The sequence below is a fragment of the Canis lupus genome, chromosome 7 (genome assembly GCF_003254725.2).
Source record: "Canis lupus dingo isolate Sandy chromosome 7, ASM325472v2, whole genome shotgun sequence".
Lineage (NCBI taxonomy): Eukaryota > Metazoa > Chordata > Mammalia > Carnivora > Canidae > Canis > Canis lupus.
In genome coordinates this window covers 65841542-65851608 of record NC_064249.1, presented here as the reverse complement: position 1 = coordinate 65851608, position 10067 = coordinate 65841542, and positions in this window count along the sequence as shown.

The window sequence follows — 10067 nt, the reverse complement described above, 5'->3', positions numbered from 1 at the left end:
CCCATCACCCCACCCCTCTGTGCCATTAGCTTCCCCTTCATCTAGTTTTTATTTATTATTATTATTTTAAATTGGGGCTTACAGAAAGAATACTACAAAAGACAATTATTATGTCCAAGTTACAGAAAGTCCCAAGGCTCAAACAGCTGTGATTCTTCCCCCCCCTTTTTTTTACCTGTTAAATGGTGAATCTAGGGGTTCAACGCTACTTTTCCTGACTGGAGATGCTCTGTTTACTACTAATTTCTCTGCCTGCTGCCTCTCCTAAGTCGTGTGTGTGCCTACTGTGTGACTACCACTCTCTGGCCTGGCTTGCAAAGGCCCCAAGGTCATCAGCCTGCCATCTGGCAGGGACCCCCCACCTCCATTTCTCTACTCTGTCTCCTGGGCAGGGATCCCTCCCACCCTACACACATATTCCAACTAGATTACAGTGCCCCAAAGCCTTTTGGCTGCCATAGGCTTTTGGGTGTCCACTTTGGACCAGCTTATGGCTGCTGCACTGGGGTTTTTCCCTTTGGAGAAGCAAAGGACTCCATCCTTTCTTGCTGACTTCACAACATCCTGCTCCACTTTGTGAGATGGCGGTGACTCACCATGAATAATCCCTATTATTCACACTCTTATTCTCATAATTCAAATTAATTATGAAATGCCCGTCTTTGCGAGGTTCTCTATGGGGTTGCGTTGCTAGAGGAAAATAAGGTGTTAGAGCCAATAAGTTTAATCAGTAACATAAGCAAAGTGTAGGTTCTCCAGGAAAAACTTCTGGAAAGGCCTCCATGGGGCCTGCTTCTAATGAAAGGAGTAGGCTTCCCGTGTAATAGGTCGCTATACATTCCTACTCACACCTATGGATTTAGTATTTATTAAGCACTGGTAATGTGCAGGACTGAAAGTTTCTCTTGTCACCGATGAGCATTCCATGCTATTGAAATGAGATGGGGGAAAAAAATGAAATGAGATGGACAATTACATATCTTCAATTTCATTATACACACATACACACACATACCTCTATGTATGTATACACATTTCTTTTTATTTTTTTCTTTTTTTGTTGTTTATGGAGTCAGAGAGATCTGACAAATTTCAGATCCCTCTCTCATTACTCACTGGCTCTAGGACCTTGGGTCTGTCTCTTAACCTCTCTTAGCCCATTTCTCATCTGTAAAATGTGAGCACCATGCTTTCGTTGAAGGATTGTTGAGAGGCATAATCAAGATAAGGTGTGTGGTCAGGGACCAGCAGGGACCTGCAACATCCCCGGGAGCTTGTAGAAATGCAGAATCTCAGGCCCCAACCTGGAGCCCTGAATCAGATCTGCATTTAACAAGATTTCCAGATAATTCCTGTGCATGTTAAAATTCAGGAATCTCTGTTCTCAAAGAAGGAATAATCAAGTGTATGGATCTATTTGGGGAGGATAAGAGCAGCAATTGATGCATTCTTGATTTGTAGCCTTTTTTGAAGTGACTGTCTCAGAGCAGTGTTGCTGGTTGGAATTGGCTCTTGATAACATTCAGAGTAATAGCCTTTAGGATCTGGTGGCAGGTGGAATAGGGCAGTCCTGGGAATGGTACGGGGAGGGGGAGGAGCGGTCGAGGACTGTGGGCAGGAGGCAGAAGTTGACAAGGTGGAAAGGATAGAGAAACAGTGAGGAACCTGAGGTGGAGAAGCATTTTTTTCAAGGCTGTGGGAGCAAAAAGAGGAGAGACACAAGCGACAATGAGTGTCTTTCCACAGAATTTGCTAGAGCAAAAACTTTTATGAAAGTCACAACAGCTTTGATCCAAGTCACATTAGGCTAGATCCAATATAATATATTCACTTATACAGCAGGTGGTAATAAAGCAATATTGTGATCACTTTAGAAAATCGATGTTGGAGCTGGAAAGGATCATTTGGGGGATCATTGTTCTGATCATTTTTGTCCCTGAGGCCCAGCTAGCTAGATTCAGGATTTCTCATGGGTGCCACTTACAGTGTGACCAGGTTAAATGATCTCTTCTCACTATGCCTTTTCTTTATGGCTGTGAATTGGAAAAATAAAAGTACCTGAGTTCATAAGTTGTTATGAGGATTCAATGAATCCACACATGGAAATTGCCTAGCACAGGTTTCTTCTTAATTCAGTAATAATACATACTTTCATCACAGCTGATGACCTGCAAGAGGCAGAAAGGGGAAGGTCATTATTAATACTACTATTAATAAATAGGAAGACTGTAAGTTTGAGATTTAAGAAGTTGAATAAATTTCTTGTTGATATCAGTCTGGATAATGGTGATGATAACAACAATAAAGTCAACAATAATCACCACCACCATAATGACAATGTGATAAATATCAGCCATAGCTAACATTAATTGAGTGCTTGTCATGTGTCAAGCATCAAGGCATTATCTCATTTGATTTTTCAAATATATACGATGGGCATAGGACTACCGCCAGTTTGTAGATAAAGAAACTAAGGTGTAGGGAGATTAGTAATTGGCCCAAGGCCCAGAGCTTGTAAATGGAGCTGGAATTTGAACACAGACCCACTGGCTGCATAAATTCTTCCCTTAGCCACTGCTTTAGCTGCCATGTTAAAATGGCAGCACACAAAGAAATGTTCTTTACATTTGGTGACAACATACGTGCTACTTGTTTCCTGGTCTGATTCTCTGATATACTGGTTTCCCTGGATCCCCAAATGTAGAGCGTTCCTATGAAAACTTTTGTAAGCTAAAATGGCATAAAGTGAAGAAACAATTGCCACTCATTTATATGGAAAAAATTGGAGGTGCTCTCAGAACCAAAAAATAACCTCTCTAAAGCTTTTCTGATACCTTAGGACACATCTTGCTAATGGATGCACGCAATAAATGGAGATAAGGCACAGATGTTCCCAGACACAGTTCAAAGCTATGACGGCTGGATCCTGAGAGGCTGAGTGTAGTTTGGGGGAAGCCTGGTGGGGCTGCTCTTGCTGCGAGCTCATGACTCGGGGTGTTCACCACCTTTATAACGGCTTCCTGCAAAATAAACCCTGAATCCTATTTTGGCTTTGCCTTTTGTAAAAGTGAAAACCTTCTGGACTTCTTTTGGTCCGTAATAACAAGTACTAATGCAGATCTTTCATGAGAGCAAAGTGACAAAACATGAACTTTCCAACAGCAGGAGAGACTTAAATTTTAAGGAAAATGCATTGCTGCAGGATAAGGAAAAGAGTAGTCTGAAGGCAGAGGAAGGAAACAGGAGAGGAACACCTGTGTGCTCGGCTGGTTGCAGTCACAAGCATGGACCTTTGTGCCTATGAGGTACCTATTCACAGGTGGTACATGAAAACTCAGAGAGTTTGAGTCGCCTGTCCAGTTTAACTACTTGTAAGTGAAGGAACTGGGATTTCAGCCTGAGACCAAAGCCCAGGTTAACTCAGAAAAGGCCTGGATTTGGGATTTGTATTTGTGTTTCAAAGAAATCACACTCCTCTTGATCTCCCAATGTTGCTAAAACCTGGTTCCATTTCCAAATCCCTCTACCATGTCTTCAGTTTGAAAAAACGTCCCCTAAGATTGTCTGAAATCTGTTTCCAGAAAGACACTAAAGCTCCTTTCTAGAAGTATTTTATTTTTGTCTTAAGATTCACCCCCTTTCAATAAGAATTTCAAGTAAGTGACAAATACTGAACTGTAATAGAATGGGAAGCTGAGGTAGGAAAAATAATTTTAGGCTAGGAATAAGGTTTGTTGCTAAAATGTATCCCAAGAGGCCCTGAATTGGGTGAGGTGGGCTGTAAAGTATCTTTCATGCACTGGAATATTTATTACTCCCAGGGGGATATAGGCAGAAAAATCCAAGCTGCTTCCAGTAAGAACCCTTACAAATCCCCTGGTCATGTGAATTACTATAGGGGATGAGGAATATTTTAAGGCACAATTTAGCCTTAAAGCCAAGGTCTAGGGTGGGTGTCAGGCCCTTTGTCTAGGATTCATGATGAGAAGACAATTTGGCTGAAGAGCCATAAGCTCGAGTTTTGTGGCCATTTTTAAGTTCTGACTTCCTTTTGTCCTTGATACCAGTTGTATGTGATGTTTCACTAAAGCACCTTTTCTTTGTAATGTGCTCTGTCCGGTGACCTTGCACATCATTCCACTGGAGAGGAGCGCAAAGTTCTGCTTAACGTGCACAACACCTTCATCTCCAAAAAAGATAGAACTGCCAAGCTCTGGGCAAAGGGGCCTGCCCAAGAGAGTTTCATTTATGGCTATCAGAAAAATAGGGCAGAAATCAACCTACATCACTTGTACCCCACCTTATGTCAACAGCCCTCACAAACAGAGGGGCCCAGCAGCAGCCTTTTACACTACCTGGTACTGTACACTGGAACCAGCTCGCACACTCAACAGAAAGAAAAACAAGTGCTGGCCCTGTTCCGATGGCAGGCTGATAACGCCTGCCTGTCCAGTCAGGGCGCCATTGTTCTCTGCCTCTGCACCTTCCCTTGTCCATTCCAAGCAGCCCTGATAAGTCTGTGCACGGGCAGGCTTGTGTTTGAGTTGAGGTTGTCAAACCCATTACTCAAATGGAGGACGTGGACTTTCTTTGGGAAGGGCGAACTCTGGTCTTAAGGACTAAGAGAGAATAAAGATGATTTATGATTAACTAAGTGGCTACACTGTTGAGTGTGGTCTCACTGACAGCTGTTTGAGTCATGGCTTCTTTGTGTAGTTGGTGTGTCTCCATTGAAGTGTGAGTTGAGAGTGACCACAGAGAAAGTCAGGCAAAAAATTAATGTATCATGGACATAGGGCAGCCCTGTAGGTTGTCACCAGGCAAAAGGGAGAGGGGCTTTTTGATAGGAATGCATTAAACATGTATAATACCTGAATGGGTATAACTGGGTTACAGCCTGTGGGTGTCACTGGAGATGTAGGGAGACTTATTTGTAAAGGTGTTTGAGTGAGGATAATATGCTGCATAAGGCTCTCCACAAAAAAAAATTTGGTCTCCTTTATGAACTTTCACTAGGGATGAAGAAGAAACAAAAAATAGTGTTTTCCCTGATACCAGCTTGTGTTAGGGCAATAAACAGTGGGAACAGCCTGAGGTGTGGTGGTTGGCTGTGTAAGTTGCCAAGTATCTTGGGACTATTATATATTTTTTCCTATTTTGGCTTCATGGAGGATGTCAAAGTCTAAAGAGTTCATTTTCTTCCAGAGTTGGCAAGAGAGTAAAACATGTGAACACATTTTAAAAACTCAAGATATTACACAAAAACAGGGTAGTATTTTCATTTCATTTGGTGCTCACTGTAGCTCCACAGGGATGACGTTTCAGATGTTGTTGTTTTCATTTTTAAAATTTGAGTGAATTAAGATCCAGGGAAGTGAGAGTGCCCATCCAAAGTCAAATGGCTGGTAAGGAACTAAGTTGGGAGTAGGACCTAGCACCTTGAGAGGCACAATTCCCAACATCCTTCCTGATGGAAAGATTAGCCTAGTTGGCATGCCAATAATATACAATTTAGAGGAAATGTAAAAAAAGATATGAATTTACCATTTTAAAAGTTAAATAGGCTTTTTTTCAAATTGAAAAACCCAAACATGGAAATATCCTACATATGAGAACCACCAGCTTTTTTTCTCACTGGAATCCCCCAGAACAAGAAGTATTCCCTGAGTGGGTGTGTTCTGTGGCAGCACATGGCGTGTGTGTGTGTTTATGTGTGTAGCTTCCCCCCAAGTTCCAAGTTGTAAGATGGAATTCAGAACACCTTTTGCCTTGAAACACTTTCACAAGTTAATTTCCCAGGGTAGCCTAGTAATTTTACTTCAAGCATAACCCATAGTTAAAATATCATCATCTGCCAAAAAGTCTTTTCCAATATTACATATTTTTCATTGTAAATGAACACATGATATTTAGGAACTTTATTAAATAGGCTTTATGAGCTAGTGCAAGGACCTAATTTCCATTTGTAACACCATTTCTATTATAAGAAGTGTTATAGATTTCAAAAAATCAACTTACACATTTTTAGAACACCAGCCAATTGTTGATAGAAGTCTGAATTGCTGTCTGTACTGACTGTACTGCTGTCTCTGAAGACTAACGTTCTTTATTACAAATTTTTCTGGAACATGAGGGCGTTATCAGGCCGGAGTATGCTAAAATTTATTCTAAAAGATGGGCAACAGGAAAACATATCAACTATAAAAATGAATGGAAGATTCTAAACTTTCCGAAGTCTTATTCCTGATTATTTTAAGTTAGTCTCTTGTTTTCTGTGCTCTTGGCTTCACCACTTCTAATCTGCCAGCCCTTTGGACCACAGCTCCATTGAAGCCCTGTTTGGTCTGTGGTCCTACATCCTTTAAAAGCAAAGAGAAGACTTCTGAGCTTTGGAAATCTTAGAGCTTTGGGGCTCAGGAGCCATATTCTCGGGGCAAGAGTTCTCAGCCTGGTGTCTCCCTTCTCTGTGTGGATTCTTCTAATCCCTACACTAGTAGTGCATTAAGCTGACAATCCCAAAATATTAATTGATGGGTCTTTGTCTGTATTTTTCAATCCTGTCAACATTGTTGTTTTCTCATATTCTGCTGTATAGACTGAATTTCCAAACTAGGAATCAAATTTATGTAGTTATTCACATCTGACTTAAACAAATAAATAAAGGTTTGAGTTACTGCTCAGCCAGCTAACTTTAGACCTGGATCCATCTTCCCATCATAATTTTCCCTTCTTCTCTCTTTGTTAGCCCCCTCCTCCATTGTGATCACTGTCTTCCTTTTATTGTTGCAAATATTTTTACTCTTGCTTGTGGGCCAAGAGCCTATTAATTAGGAGCCGGTCTAGAGGCCCCAATGGGAGCTTGTTTGGACTCAGCTCATGAGGCATTTTCATTCTAGTTGATTCATTACATGGCCAGGGGCCAAGGGTTCAGTTTTGCTCCAGCCTTTCCATGAAGGAGCCCGAGCCTGGGACTGGGGAGCACCGCTGGTTTTTGGCTCTGCTGAGCTCCAAATGTGTTTGTAAATCTTTTGAGCTCTGTTAAGTAGCTCGGCTCACTAGATCACTTAAGCACAGATCTGGAACTCAGCCACTCTCAAGAACTAATTCTAATATTCCTCATCCAGATTGGAGTGTATCCATTTATAAAATGGCTGTTAACATTATTTCCTGATTAGGCATTTTCCAAATGAACCACTTTGGGGGGCCTATGCCTGCACAGATACCTTCACACTCTTCTTGCAAATCTGGCATTTCAGGGATTCTCCAATCCAACTTTAATCAGGTTCTCTCAAGATAGCTATTTTCATGTGTCTATATTTTGTCCTGGCCAAAGGGACTTCACACTATTTCTTGAGACTTCTCTCCTTTCTGATGCAAAATCTCGACTCTGTAATGTGAATCTTCTGTCATGCTGTCCAGTGAATGCCTCCTAGAGACACAGGCTGTTGGAAACAGAAAGAATCCAGAGGATCAGGAAAGGCTCAAGGAGGTTAGGTGGAGTGCTGCAGGACAGAGAGGTTGCCCTCTTCAGTGTCTCACTTTTTTGAGGGATTTTCTTAGGACAATATAACAAACCACTCTGAGATGTACTATTCCAAGTGGCTCAATATTTTTCTTTTGTGTATGTGTCTTATCCCCCTGCCCACCATTATCCTATGAGTCAAGAGATTCTATGCTTATGCTTTAAAACAATGGCTCCTAAAAGAAAAATATTTCTTCTCCAGAAAAGGCCAGATCTTAAAAGTATGAATGAAACAAATGTGATATTTATAAAACCCTTGGGGATGAAGGGTGAAAGGGCCTTTAAGCAAACACTCAATAATGGAAAAAAAATCAATGAAAGTGTTCTTAGAAAAAGAAACTGGCCAATCTCTCTTTCTCTGTGGGTCTCACATTTCTTTGCTCAAACAGCTTGTCTTCCACCTGGCAGTTGCAAGGTCTGCCATTGAAAAATGGAACTTTAAGATGGTGGAACAAGAAATGATTTCATGGCTCTGTCAACCACTTGTTTTATCTGTCAATAGATTTTCATGTTACTTTGTGGTGTGTGTGTGTGTGTGTGTGTGTGTGTGTGTGTGTGTGTATGTGAGTAGGCTCCATGTGCAATGTGGAGCCTGATGTGGGACTGAACTCATGATCCTGAGATGAAGACCTGAGTTGAGATCAAGAGTCGAACGCTGGGATCCCTGGGTGGCGTAGTGGTTTGGCGCCTGCCTTTGGCCCAGGGCGTGATCCTGGAGACCCGGAATTGAATCCCACGTTGGGCTCCCGGTGCCTGGAGTCTGCTTCTCCCTCTGCCTGTGTCTCTGCCTCTCTCTCTCTGTGACTATCATAAATAAATAAATTTAAAAAAAAATTAAAAAAAAGAGTCGAATGCTTAACCCACTGAGATATCTAGATGTCCCTTGTTACTTTGTTTTTGATGATTACATTTATATCATGAAGAATATTTTCAGTGATGAGCATTTTAGAGGGTAATCTCATAAATACTAGATTGCTGGTTAGCTTACTTTACAGAATGGTCTTAGACACAGCCAGTGATCAAGAACCGAGATAGAAAAAGTCACAAATGCACAAAAGGTGTAAAATCTATTTACAAATGGTGGACATTAAAGTGGATTGGGTATCTGAAAGGCATTTCATTGCAACTGCAGCTCCGGTACACTGCCTGGCTCCATTAGTCTCTCATCTTGGCCTGTTTGGGTTGATACCATACCAGATTGACAATGAACATTAATTATAAGAATATTCATACACGTGTGAGGCTTTGTAGGAACATCTAAAATAGAAAAATTAAAAAAAAATCTGAATGCCCATTGATAAGGGTCTAGTTAAACAGATCATGGTACATCCACACTGTATAATATTATGCAATTGTTAAAGCAAAAAAGGGCAAATATTCCTATGTTGATATGGAAAATTTTCCAAGATATTTTGTTTAGCTAAAAAAAAAAAAAGGAAGATGTTGATCAATGTGCATAGTATGTGACCTTTTGTGTAAAATACATGAAGTACTAGATATATGTGTGAACTTAGATGCATAGAATATTTCAGGAAGAAAAATATATCTCCCAGAATTTTCTTTTTGTATGGTCCAGTACAAGGAGGCCCCCAAAGAGATTACCATGTGAACTTTGGAGGGTGGAAGTGAAGTAGAAGGTACTTTGTAGCTCAGTATAGGGTTGCTTACCTGTGGCTGCCCTTGGGGGTGTGAAGCAGCATTGAGGTCTGCAATGGCTTACCTTTCCATGGGTCCTTTTTCAGGTTTTCTGACTTCTGGGCCAACTCTGAATTCTGAGTTTAGTTGTATGATGAGGGCACTGGCCTTTCCTGCAGGACATAAACATCAGAGGAAGTGAGAATTGATATGTAATTCTGTCCATCTTCATGGGTTCTAGCACATCCTTGGGTTCATGGTTATTCCTGCTATCCCCACTGTACATTCATCTGCCCGTGGACTTCAAACTGTAGCAACAGATGTGAAGACAATAGCTTACAGCAATTACTTAACTGGTACCTGCAATTGGATATAAAAATCCCGTGTGTGTGTGTGTGTGTGTGTGTCCTAATGGTTTTGTTTCTTTGTCTGAATTAATGTAGAATTATTAGATTTTTCAACATGTTTATGCATTACCTATTCAAAAGTTAAATAAAAATTTAAAATACAAATTTAAGTCACAGACTGAATCCTACTATTCAGATCATGTTAGGTGTTGAAGGAAAAATAGTCTGGATTCCAAACTGCCTGGGAAATCTTTAGCATCTTTTAAAAGAAAAGATAGGGCATCAAGGCATACTGTTATGCTCCTATGACAGCCAGATCATCACAGCTGTATCAGTTAACCATTGTGGCATAACCAACCTGCCAAATTTATTCACACAGCACAGCCACTGTTTTATTTACTCATGATCTTGTGCAGCAGCAATTTTTGGTGGGCCCAGTAGGACAGTTCTGCTGTTGGTCTCACTTAGGTTGACTCACCACCAGCTTGGCTGAAGCTAGATTGTTTAAAACCACTTCACTCTTATGTCTGCTGGTTAGTAGTGGTTGTCGGTTGGGTTGTGTA